The sequence below is a fragment of the Lissotriton vulgaris genome, chromosome 7 (genome assembly GCF_964263255.1).
Source record: "Lissotriton vulgaris chromosome 7, aLisVul1.2, whole genome shotgun sequence".
Taxonomy (NCBI): Eukaryota; Metazoa; Chordata; class Amphibia; order Caudata; family Salamandridae; genus Lissotriton; species Lissotriton vulgaris.
The window spans coordinates 1262236903-1262249549 of record NC_141695.1 but is presented as its reverse complement, the minus strand read 5'-3'; the positions used below and the strand labels follow the sequence as shown (position 1 = coordinate 1262249549).

The 12647-nt window shown below is 49.2% G+C and overlaps 1 protein-coding gene across 1 annotated transcript in view; it reads left to right on the top strand.

Annotated features, from left to right (window-relative positions):
• LOC147703375 (uncharacterized) overlaps window positions 1–12647 on the top strand; it is a 395930-nt gene that overhangs the window by 102698 nt on the left and 280585 nt on the right. The gene's annotated exons all lie outside the window — the stretch shown is intronic.

Sequence of the window (12647 nt, the reverse complement as noted above, 5' to 3'; positions counted from 1 at the left end):
TTCTTACTGTTGAATCCGAAGCTGCACCAGTTCTCCCCGCTATGTCAGTATTACCAGTCACTGGTGAATTATGTATCAGTAAGAAAGGTTCAGTACACTTAGGTCATAGTAAATGTACTACTGTGGTCGAATTCAGTGACCAAGGCAAATCGTCCTTTAGAGCTACCCGTCATTCCTACTTTGTTTGTGGTCATACCGCATACATACGCTTACCTCCAGATTGGGATGGTACCTGTTATATTGCATTCCTTCTGCCCCCTGTTTTTCTAGCTCCTCCTGATTATCACAGAAATACAAATCTAGTAAAGAATAGACTCCGAAGAGATCTCCCGATTGTCGACTACACAGAAACGGCATGGGAACAGTACACAGATTTCAATAAAGGATTCTTTTTCTTCTTAGGCCCCGTCCAGAATAGTAAACTAATACGCAGATTAACTAGAACACTTGAAGCAGTAGTAAATGAAACTGCCTCCGCCCTAGGTAACTTAACAGAAGAGCAGTCCGCCATGCGGGTTGTTGTTCTTCAGAATCGCCTTGTTATTGACGTCATCTTGGCAGATAGAGGTGGAGCCTGTAAGGTCATCGGGTCAAGTTGCTGTGTTTTCATTCCAGAAAACGCGCCATCTGTATACAAAGCTATTACACGTCTTCATAAAATTGCAAATCTGATACATCAGAATCCAGGCACCTGGACTTGGTCCGGTTGGTTCTGGACAACGTTAACTGCTTGGGGATGGAAGATCTTATCCTTCCTAGGCATTGGCCTAGTCCTAGTATTCAGTTGTTGCCTGTGCCTACAGTGTGGGCCAGCGATTTGTGGACTGTGCGCCACATCATGCATTGAACATTCCAGTTTTCTCTCAAGACGTGAAAGAAAGAAAGAAGAGCAAATGATGTTACAAGAACAAACTGATCGATTCATGAGGATCGATATATCATGAAGGGTCCGTAGGGAACAAGGAGGGAATGAGGAAATATAAATTTTTGGTCAAGTTATGTTCCCTGTCGTGTACCCCACCGTCTCCATGTACCAGCTTAAAGTGCATGTAACTTCCCTCCTGTGCCAGCTATGAAGACGCAAATACATTTGCGTCCAACGTTAACATGTCCTCTTTCAGACCCACCCTGAATGGGTTGAATAGTCCGTTCCTAAGTATGCTATGCCAACGTCTTTTTGTGGTGTACTTTACACGTTTTTCAGCTCTGGCGAAGTAGGCCCTGAATTCTGCCATCGAGCCTTTTTCCTGGCTTCTGACTCTGAAAGCCTCAGCCCAGGCTGCCTCTGTACTCGTGACCTCTGACTTACTTCCAGCGCGGCCCACCGCGCTTAGCTCAGCCTGCTGCCTGCCAAGACTGACTTCAACCTTCGAATTATCTGTTCCGCTCCTCGAAAATGCATTCCTGCCTACTAGTTTAAGTAAACATCCCCCCAGCTGCAGAGCAGAAGGGCCCGGCCTCACTGTCTCCGTGCAAGTAATTCATAGCCTCTGTTACCATGCTCCCATCGAAGGCCCATGCCCCCACGCTTCTCATGCAGACACTTAGGCGCTTATACACGCACTCACAGTCAGTATAGAATAGCTTCTGCCCCAGAGACCTTTTCCGTTCAGATAATATGGTTCCCAAACATCAGATATCAGATATGATAGAAGTACGAGTTGATCTGACATGCCAGACTTCTGTCTCTTTCCGCCAGTGTAAATGTCAAGTCCCCTGCACCCTCCAGTTTCCACGTCAATCACACGTCATGCAGCTGCGCGCGCATCCAGGCCTCAGATTTCTGCTGACATTACAAGATTCTGCTTTGTTGCCACCCACTTATGACACCTATCTGTGACGTTTCTAGCACACACCTCTATGTTCACGCCTAGTTCACGCCTTCTGATTACGTATCACTACCACGTGGATGCTGTTATCTTGTTTCTCTCAGCTGTTACGCCTACTGTATTGGTTTCTATAATGTAACTTAAGTATATAAGCTATGTATTGTCAATAAAATGCTGCTCTATCCCTTCCTGAACCCTCGTGGTTGCAGGAACATGATATCCAGTTCTAGAACGATTCCTTTTTAAGGAATAAAACCCCTAAGAACTCTAACACCACGGACTCTGCCTTTTTTCTTTCCGATTGAGTTATTATTGATTAAGTACTTACCTGCATAGAAATTAAGACGGTAAATCAAATATTTACCACAAGACGGCCAGCCCTGAAACAGGTTAAGAACCTTATTGACATCCCACAGAGTCGAGTAGCGAGGTTGCGGTGGGACCGCAAGTCTCACCCCCCGCAGCAACTTACAAACCAGGGGGTGTTCGCCTACGGGCTTCCCATCAACTGGAATGTGACCCGCCGAGATGGCCGAACGAAAGGTGTTAATAGACCTGTAAGCCAGGCCCTCCCTTGACAGGGAAGCTAAGAAGTTAAGGATGTGGACAACGTCCGCCCCCATAGGATCAATTTGGAGTCGCAGACACCAACCACTCCACCTAACCCATGCGGACCGGTATCGCTTGTTGGTGCTGTCTGCCCAGGATTTGGCCAACAGCGCCGCAGCGTCCTCCGAAAGTCCCGGGCCTTGCCAGCGTCTCCTGTAACCCGCCAGGCCATCAGGCACAAGCTGCCTGTGGACAGGAGGTGGTGAGGGTTCCCCTGAGGATTCCTGAGGAGATCTGGAACGCGGGGTAGAGGGATTGGAGAATCCCAAGAAAGTTCCATCAGAGCTGGAAACCAGACTTGCGACTTCCAGATCGGGGTGATCACCACCAGGTCCGCTCGTTGCCTCCGCACTTGGGTAGACAACCTCATGATCATCGCGAAGGGGGGAAACGCATAGCCGTTCTCCTTGCTCCAGTCCTGCAAGAAGGCATCGGTCGCCGCCGCTTCCGGGTCCGGGCGCCAACTGAAGTAGCGTTCCAGTTGAGCGTCCAGCCTTGAGGCAAAAAGGTCCACCGAGAACGGACCCCATCTGTCCCTGATCGCTTCGAACACATCCGGGCGAAGTCGCCACAGGCTCGTGTCCCTCCAGTGACGGGACCACCAATCCGCCACCAGATTGGCAGAGCCGGGGAGATGTTCCGCCGACAACGAAATCTCGTGAGATAGGCAGTATTCCCAAAGGGAGTGGGCCAGGTCGGACAACGCCTTGGACCTGGTCCCTCCTAGATGATTGATGTAGCGCACGGCCGCCACATTGTCCATCTTCAAGAGGACACAACATCGAAGCTTCTCTTTCGTCCAGCACCGCACCGCGAAGGAGCCCGCCATTAGCTCCAGGCAATTGATGTGCAGGCCTAGTTCTGCGGACGACCACGCGCCGCCTGTAGAGACAGCGCCGCAACGCGCTCCCCATCCAAGGCCACTTGCATCGGACTCGATTACCAAATCCGGTTGCGACCCGAAGATGGCTCGCCCGTTCCAGGCGTCCATTTGATCGATCCACCACCAAAGCTCCGTTCTCGCTTCTTCCGTGAGTGGAACGACTTGTGAATAAGTCAAACCCCTGCGAAGGTGAAGGGCCTTGAGTCGCTGAAGGGCCTGGTAGTGGAGGGGCCCCGGAAAAATCGCCTGAATGGACGATGACAGGAGGCCGACCACTCTGGCCAGGTGGCGCAACTGGATCGTGGGACGCGCCAGGGTACGTCTCAGTTCGTGCCTGATCTTGGACAGTTTCCGAGAGGGAAGGGACAAGGTTGCTTCCACCGAGTTGATCATAAAGCCCAGAAACTGCATGTTCTGTGCCGGGGTTAGGTCCGATTTGGCTGGATTGATAATGAACCCCAAGGACTCCAATAGGGTCACTGTTCTCTGGAGGTGGGCCAGTAGCGCCCGTGAGCATTGGTGTAGAAGGAGCATATCGTCTAGGTAAATTATTAGACGGATGCCCTCCATGCGCAAGGGCTCCACCACAGGTTTTAGTACCTTGGTGAAGCACCACGGCGCGGACGATAGTCCGAAAGGAAGGGAGACAAACTCGAAAACCTGGTGGCCCCACCGAAATTGCAGAAAGCGCCGGTGAGGGGCAAAAATGGGAATCGTGAGGTAGGCATCCATCAGGTCCAAACGGACCATCCAGTCCCCCTCCTGGAGTAGGTCTCTTAGAAGATGGATGCCCTCCATCTTGAAATGGCGGTAGACTAGCCAGCCATTGAACTCCTTGAGGTTTATCACTGGGCGATAACCGCCGTCCTGCTTCTCTACAAGGAAAATGTTGCTCAGAAAACCCCCAGGGTGCCAGTGTGTCTGTATGATCGCCCCCTTGCAAAGAAGGTCCGCCACCTCCCCGTCTATGAGGGAAATCTGGTCTGGCGTAAAACTGATGGGTTTGGGAAGAACCTGCTGTTTGGGGAGCCCTGCATATTCGATGTGAAAACCTTTGACGGTCTGTAAGACCCAAGCGTCTGAGGTAATGGAAGACCATGCATGTAAAAAGTATTGGAGTCTGCCCCCCACTCTCAGACCCGACACACTCTGAAGTCTCACCTCTTGAGTAATTGTAGCCGCCGTCACCACGTCCTCTTCCACCACGGCGGCGGGGGTAACCTCTTGTCTGATAAAAGTTGCCGAACTTGTCGGTATCCTGATACTGGCCTCGATGGGACTCACCCTGTCTATTGGGGCCTCTGGTGTAGGACCTGCCAGACGAGCGGCCCCTGCCTCGGCTGGCTGCTCCAAAAACACGGGGGGAGAAGATTCTCTTCACTGATGACTGGGCCTTGTCGAGGGAGTTAAAGGTGTTAACGAATTTTCCCAATTCTTTGACGAATGGGTCGCAGAATAGGTTTCCCTCCGCCATAGGGCCTGCCTCGGAGGTTGCCAGTTCTCCCAGTTTTGGGTCGATTTTGATCAGGATTGACCTCCTCCGCTCCGTAGATATGGCCACGTTCGCGTTCCCCAAGAAAATTACTGCTCTCTGCGCCCAGCCAGACAGAATTTCCGGGGAGATCAGTGAACCAGAGGTTTTGGCGTCCTCCGCCATGTCGAGGATTTTCGCCAGGGGACCTGCTGCATCCAAGAGCTTATCTTGGCAGGCTCTCCACGATCGGTCGATACCCTTCTTGGGATCTTTGACGAATTTTGTGAGAAACGTAGACATCTTAGGGTCGATGTCCGGTGTTATCGCAACTTTGCCCTCCAATGATGGGCGCGGGCATTCGGCCCTGAGACAGCTACGCACTTCTTGGTCAATTGATTTGCGCAGCCTGGCCGCCTTGTAGGCCGCCACCTTGGGTGCGGGGACCCATTGAGACGAGCGTGGGTGGAGAAGCTCATCAGGGTTGAGCATATCAGAACTAGGGTCCGGAAGGGAGGGTTGAGTGGTCTGTGCAGAGGACCACAAATTATCGGGCTCTCCATCCCCGTCTGAGGTGTGCGGAGACTCGTCGGGGTCAGCTATATCCCCGTCACCATGATCATCCCCTGCAGCAGCAGTCGGAATCGCCTTCGAGGTAGAAGGGGCGTCGGAGGTCTTAGCCTCCAGGAAGGCCTTCTTGAGGCGCGAGAAAGCGTCCGCGTCCACCCCCGTGTCACCAGAGCGTTTCCTCTTGGGGTCCGGCACAGAGGTGGAAGCTTGGGCCGGGGGGGTGGGGTCCTGTCGCCCTAGGGCATCCGCCCCATGTCCAGAGGGTTGGCATTGGGCTTGAAGCTGCTCAATCCTTTTTTCTAAGGGTTCGACAACCCGCGTCACCGCCTTCCACAAGAAGGAATCCATGACCTTACAGAAATGGTCGTCCACCGGCAGGTAGATAACCTGCTCTTCCTCCTCCTCAGCATAGTACTCGTCGTACTCCATGTAGGTAGTACAGGGGTTGAGGTGGGCAAAGCCCGGATAGAAAGTACTTCCCGCAGTCGCGGGGTCAAAACAAATGGAGTCGGGACCCACCAGCCTCTGTTATGAGGCACACAAAACTGCCCGGGTCGGTCCCAAATCGAGGCAACAACCTTACCCGCAGCGCGGGTGTTCAGGCTCCGGGCAGGGCTCTGTAATACCAATTGCCGACAGCGCTGCTCACAGAACCCGCCGAACTTCCCTCACTATGCGCGAGAACGTTAGGACGCTTCGTCAACGGAAGGTACGAAGCGCACTCAACGACTCGCACGACGCAGGGGGTCAAGCTCCTCAGAGCGGCAGCACAGGCGCGTGGTCCCCTAGCGGCCGGAGGCCGCCCGCGCACAGAGCGGAAAAGAATATCACTGCGAAAGGAGCGGCGAACGCTCCCGCGGCACACTCACAGTCGCCCCACGTAACCCAACGCGGTAGACTGCGAACCATAAGCATGAAATTGAACGAATGTTTTAACAATCAGTAAAAAAAAAAAACACAAGAAACAAAAGGCACTCATCTGTCTGCTGCTGGAGCAGCGAAGAAAGAGGAAGATAGAGTACCAGAAGGGGAAGTTATGAGGAGCCACGACCTGGGATTGGTCAATGTGCAAGACTTTTTCTGTTTCCAATTTCCCTGATGTTCATGGGAAATCTGGTTTTGTTACTGCTGTTTATACCTTTTATGGCTGCTGGAGTGGAAATAAACGAGAAAGAACAGCCTAATCAGAAGCCTCCGCTCCTGACATAGAATCAGCTGTAGGTCCGTTCGTCCAGCAACACCAACACCAAAGGAATGATTGCCCCCTTATCCTTTTCAGATCTAGACCTTTCATGTTTGTTTCTCTGATGTGATTTTCAACATTAAATTAGAGACCTACCATTGGGATTAGATGTGCCCGACGTAGGTTATGGTAAGCCTTATCTATACCACATTATCACTGACTATTGGAAAACAATGTTGACTAATGTTAATTGTATGTAACTTTGTGATGATATCCTAAAATCTGGCATGGAGTGGACCCTGGTCCTCTTGCTCTGCACTTGATGCCCCTGATTTATCAGTCTGTGGAGTACTAGAGTTAACCAGAATATCGCTTATGCTACAGACTCATCTTTTGGCCACCTAAAAGGGCCATTGCCTGCACTGTTCCCCACAGGGAAGATTTTCCTTTTCATGTTGTTATAGTTCGTATATCTCTTTCTAATCCCAAGAGAAGATCACACCTTTTAAGATGATTCAATCCTGACACCTCATACTTCAGATAAGATACTCTGTTATGAGTAATGTCAGTGGGCCTGTAAATATTAGTATTGGTTCCTGTTATACTCCTTTGTCGTCAAGACATTTGATCAGAAATTACATATTGACTTGTTAGTAGTAGGTGACTGTTGTGCAATAAGAGGCAAAACAGATTTTTTTTAAAGCTAGGCTTTTCTTTTGGCTATACATTTGCTTCTTTCGGAGGCTGAAGGAGAGGAAATTCAATTTCAGAATTTTAAAAAGTCACTTTTGTGAGTTATGGGAACTAAAAGTACAGATGCCACAGATGTAAAACATCCATCCTGTGGCATCTTGCTTCCCATTGAAAACCCCTCCTCAGCTTTCTAGTTGTGAGCCCATAGTCCGAGGCTTTCAACTTGGTTAACAAATTGGATGCTGTAAGACTTTCATCATTCTTTGGAAGAGTGTTTCTCTGTTGCCTTCACATTTAGGATACTTTCAACAATGTGTGAATGTTGGAATTTCTGCCCAGCATTTAGGCTGCAATTTTAAACTTAAAGGATACGTATTTCTACATTCCCATCTGCAACTGCCACAGAAAACTCCTCATGTTTGTAATGGATCAAGCCCATTACCAGTACAAAATTCTACCACTGGGTTAAAATCAGCCCCCAGAAATTTTTCGAAGTGTGTGGCAGTAGTTGTGGCACATACAAGGAAAAGGAAAATTGTATATATTGCTACGTAGATAATTGGTTAATCAAAGCCAGAAACTCACAGAAAGTGAGAAAATATTTTCAAACCATTTTGAAACTCATCTATAGAAGTCAAAGTCAGACGCTGTTCTGAAACATATTTGCAGTGAACTCATGACACCATACAAGGAAAGTGTGGAGAGAGAGTATCTGCTGTACTGTTAAAGTGGGGTATTGATGCGGGGTTGTACCCAAATAATGTCCCTGGGACCTGGGTGATCAATGTAATGAACGGAAGGGGTCCCAGTACTTAAGGATCAATTTGCAAGGCAAACAATAAAAATAAATCAATCAAGAAACAAATCTGTTCACATTGTTTTAATCACAATGTGAATATTTATAGCAAATATATGAATTTCATTACGTAAAAACAGTTTGCGTAGTGCCCCAAATTTAGTAAAAAGGAGGAGGGGGGGAAAGTGATCCTGTGAGGAAGTGGTGAAGGAAGGAGGAAATTCTATAGTGACAATTAAATCAGTAAATATACATCATTTGTACATGCTACACAGTGTGTGTAGGAATTTAGACCACAAGGTTCAATGTATCATTCCTACATAACAACATACTCCACAAGTTTCAAACAATGAAAGAGTTTAGGGCGTGGAGTTGAATTCTACGGGTAGTTGTCGACGTTTCGACCCTCTATTGTGCAGGTAGAAATGCTATCCTTGCTGTGGGGTCTTCATCAGGACAGGGGTGGGGACACACCACGACGAAGTATAAAGTGGACCGTGAGACCGACTAGTGGCTTGGTCCAACGCAATCGTCATGGCTGATAAAGCACGGAATGGTATCAGGGCGACCCCAGTTCAAATAGATAATATGGTCCGAGGTAACAGCAATTTAAATCGATGCAAAAAATGCGTGATGTCATTCACATTAATTACGGGGTCTGGTCAAATCACACGGGTGCCTCGTAGGTAATTCCGAAAGGCGCGATCAGATTACGATCGTGTGAGGTCCGGATCAGTCGGACAGATAGTTTCTTGGACGATACGGTACAACGATGAATCGCGTCCCGCAAGGAGCCGAGTTCGCAATCAATGTACTGTTAAAGTGTCACCAACTCCAAGTGATGTATAATCCAATGACAATTCACATCTCATTTTGTGCTTATTCGTAATTCCCAGGTTGTACATGTGCCCTCTACAGCAGTTTATGGAATATTAGTGTAGTCAGAATCGTGACTCCAGGAAAGACCAAATTCTTATATGCCAAGACGTCTTATAGTCTCTAACTTGGTGGAACAGTTGTTGCAGTTTCCCTTGGGAAGCCCATTTGTATTTCTGTCCCGCAACTCTAACAGTAGTCATGGATGTATCGTGGAATGACTGAACAGCACACTTTGGCATTCTGAGAGTACATGATGCCTGGTCAAAGAACGATATATATAAAACACAATGTCCCAATAGGTAACAGTAGAAAAGGCAATTTAAGTTGTGCATGCAAAAAGCATTACATTTGAGGGAGAACAAGGAGGCTCAATTTGTTTGTACGTGGCTTGTAATTCACCAATTTCTGGGAGAATAAAAATGGAAATACAGTTATAAAGCAGCACTGTACACAAAAAATCATATGACAACCCAAAAAGCACTTGGTGACAAGGTGATATATGCAAGTGGAGGTGATGACGCAAGTGAAAAAAGGTGAACAGCGTGGACGGCGCAAAGTGACAAAGTTATATACAGTGTTGGTTCAGGAATTGATAAATTCAAATCATTTTAAATTGCATTAGGACACAGTTATGAGCCAAATGTTGGAATGCGCCAAACAATTGTGCTGCAGTGTCGACGGCGTTTCGATCCACAGTTATTAGGGATCCTCTTCAGGACAGGGTTGACGGATAGTTGTAGTGCTGCAGGGGGACAAAATTCAAATTGAGGACCGGGCTGGGGGACGGAAGGAACTTGCTTCGAGGAAGTGAGCCGTTGGAAAAGCTAAAGAATTGCCAAGCATAAATGATGGTAAAACCAAAATGGTCTGGATCGAAGCCCAGACCAGTTTGTGTAATTATCCCAGAAATTGGTGAATTACAAGCCACGTACAAACAAATTGAGCCTCCTTGTTCTCCCTCAAATGTAATGCTTTTTGCATGCACAACTTAAATTGCCTTTTCTACTGTTACCTATTGGGACATTGTGTTTTATATATACCCAGTCCCAGTTTGGTCTATGGGTCCTACTCCTGTTCTTTTTCACTGGTCAAAGAAGGAGGCACAATACCATAGCAACCTATTGGAGCTCAGGGCACTGTGTTCAGCCCTTCAAGCCTGTCTTCATGCAGCTCAAAATTGTGATGCAAATGCACAGTAGATACACAACGTATTTGCTCAATAAACAAAGGGGACCAGATTGTCTTGAGAAGCACAACCAATATAGAAGAGCTTCATTCCAAGAAGTTTGACCATCAAAGCCATGTGTGTGTGTTAGGGACACAGAACAGTTAAGCAAATCTTTTAAGCAGACTATATGAAGAAACCATGAGTGGGTACTAAATGACAGTGCTCTAGCACACCTTTTTGCTGATTGGGGCACCGCATAAATAGACCCATTTGTAATGACAGAAAACACTAAGGCCCCCATTAGGATGGCGGGCGGACTTTGCCCCCCCGCCATCCTCGCGGAAAACGGGACCGCCCGCGAGCTGTGCGGCGGTCCCGCCTAGCATATTATGATGCGCCCGCCACTGTGGCGGGCGCATCATGCATTTATAACATTGCGGCGGGGGGTTTTCACACCAGCACCCGCCGCAATGCTATAAATGCTTGTGATGCATTTGCATACACAAAGCGGCAGCCACTGCGCGGTGCCTGACGCATTCCATATGCAAATGCAGGGGAGTACCACAGGTACCCCCATGTGCACCCCCCCTCACCTTCACCATCCGGGCCCACAGGGGGCCCCCAAACTGAAGACCGCATGCCTTTCCGTGGCGGCCGCCAGGGAAAGGCATCTGATCCTGGCCATCCTAATATGTCTGGCAGTGTCTGAAAGACACCGCCAGACATAGGAACCCTTTTCCGCCCTGGCCGCAAGGCGACCGGGGCGGGAAAGCGGCGGACGGTGTTTACGTCCGCCGCGGTCCCCCCCACCATTGTAATATGGCGGGAGAAATGGGTGGCGGCCAGTGACGGATGTCGGGCGGACCGCCACCACCTGCATGGCGGTGGCGATCCGCCCGACATCCTAATGGGCCCCTAAATGTCAAGACTTTGGATCCAGGTATCCACAATCAGGGTGGGTGCCTGTCAAATACTCTTTTATGCACAGATTAGAAAACTTTCTGAACCCTTGCCCCCTTATTTGTCTAAAGTCTGCCCAGACAGACAATGTACAAGAAGATCCTGATTACACCAGAAAGGCAGAGACAGTTGTTGTACATCAATGTACTTCAAATGATGGAAAAACCTCACAAGAGGCTGCTGTTTAGGCCAACTTTTTGTCCAGGGGCCAGAGGCAAATACTGCATCCAAACTTCACTTTTTTTTTTTTTTTTGTAACATCGTTTTTATTGCAGTACCAAAATAATTGTACAGACACAAATGTCACAGTAGTATTAAAGAGCATAGCAAGGAAACACATTATGAAAATTCACCCCCCATCATTCCTGGCGTGTCTCCAACAAGAAGACTTCATCTGCCACTGCGCCGAGGCCAGTCCTTGCTGCATAATTCAACGACCGACACCTTATTTTCAAGAAAAAGTGGACTGCTTTTGTAATTTTCGCCCCTCCCCCACCCCTATTAAACACCCTCCCCCCACTGCCCAACATTCCGAACTCTCCCCCCCCCCCCGTGGCAGCGCTACGCAAGAATCCTAGTCAAAGTGTGGTCTGGTGTGTTGCAGAAGGTCCTATACATTCACTAAAGGTGTGTTCCTAGGTGTGCTAGTAGGGTCAGCTACCATTGGCTCCTCCCCCTCCTCATCCTCCTCCTCAGAGTCATCTCCGAGCGCCTGTACCATCATTTCCCATGCCGTTGCCCTCTCCAGCGCCTTCTCATCATCCGTCCTCCTAGCCAACTGGTACCTCAAAGTACTTTCACACGCTGCCCACCGCAAACATTCACCATACCACCGCTTATACGTGGGTCCCATTTTCGACTTCCAATTCCTTGTTATTTCCCGCTTAGCAAGGATCAGCCCCAAATCTATAAATCGGCTGGTATTTTTATTCTTAGACGTGTGCGGAAACCAGTGTAGGATCCCCACTGCCTTGGTGTACTGTATGTCCCTATCCGTAGCATTATTCAGAGCCCTCCCGATTTCCTGCCAGTAATCCCCCATGGCAGGGCAATCCCACAGCATGTGACCCAAATCCGCCCCAACTGTGTTACACCTGGGACAGGCCTCTTGTTCCACCCCAAAGTATTGGCGCACTTTCCCGGGCGTGAGGTATGCCCGATGGATAATGTAAAGGTGTATGAGCTGGAACCTGGCGTTCCTTGAGCTTTTTTCGCGCCCGTTGTAGCAACTGACCCCATGTTGCATCGGGAATCTCCATTTGGAGGTCCACCTCCCACTTAGCTTTCAAAGCCGCGAGCGGCTGCAAGGCCTCCCGCAACATTCTGGAGTATAAACAGGTTACCGCCTTAAAGGTTCCGGCTGCCATCATCGCGTATTGGCACGCCATGGAGACCGCCGGTTCCTGCAGACCCTCTCCCCAGTGATCTTGCATAGCGCCTGTCACCGCCGCATGCAACAAATAGTCGCCTTGTGGGAGATCGAACCGCTCTTGCAATTCCTGAAATGGGAGCATCACACCGTCCTCATACAGGTCGCCCAGCATTTGAACTCCAGCCTCTTCCCAGCCCAGTAAACGCGACCAGTCCCCACCATGAGGGAGGGCCA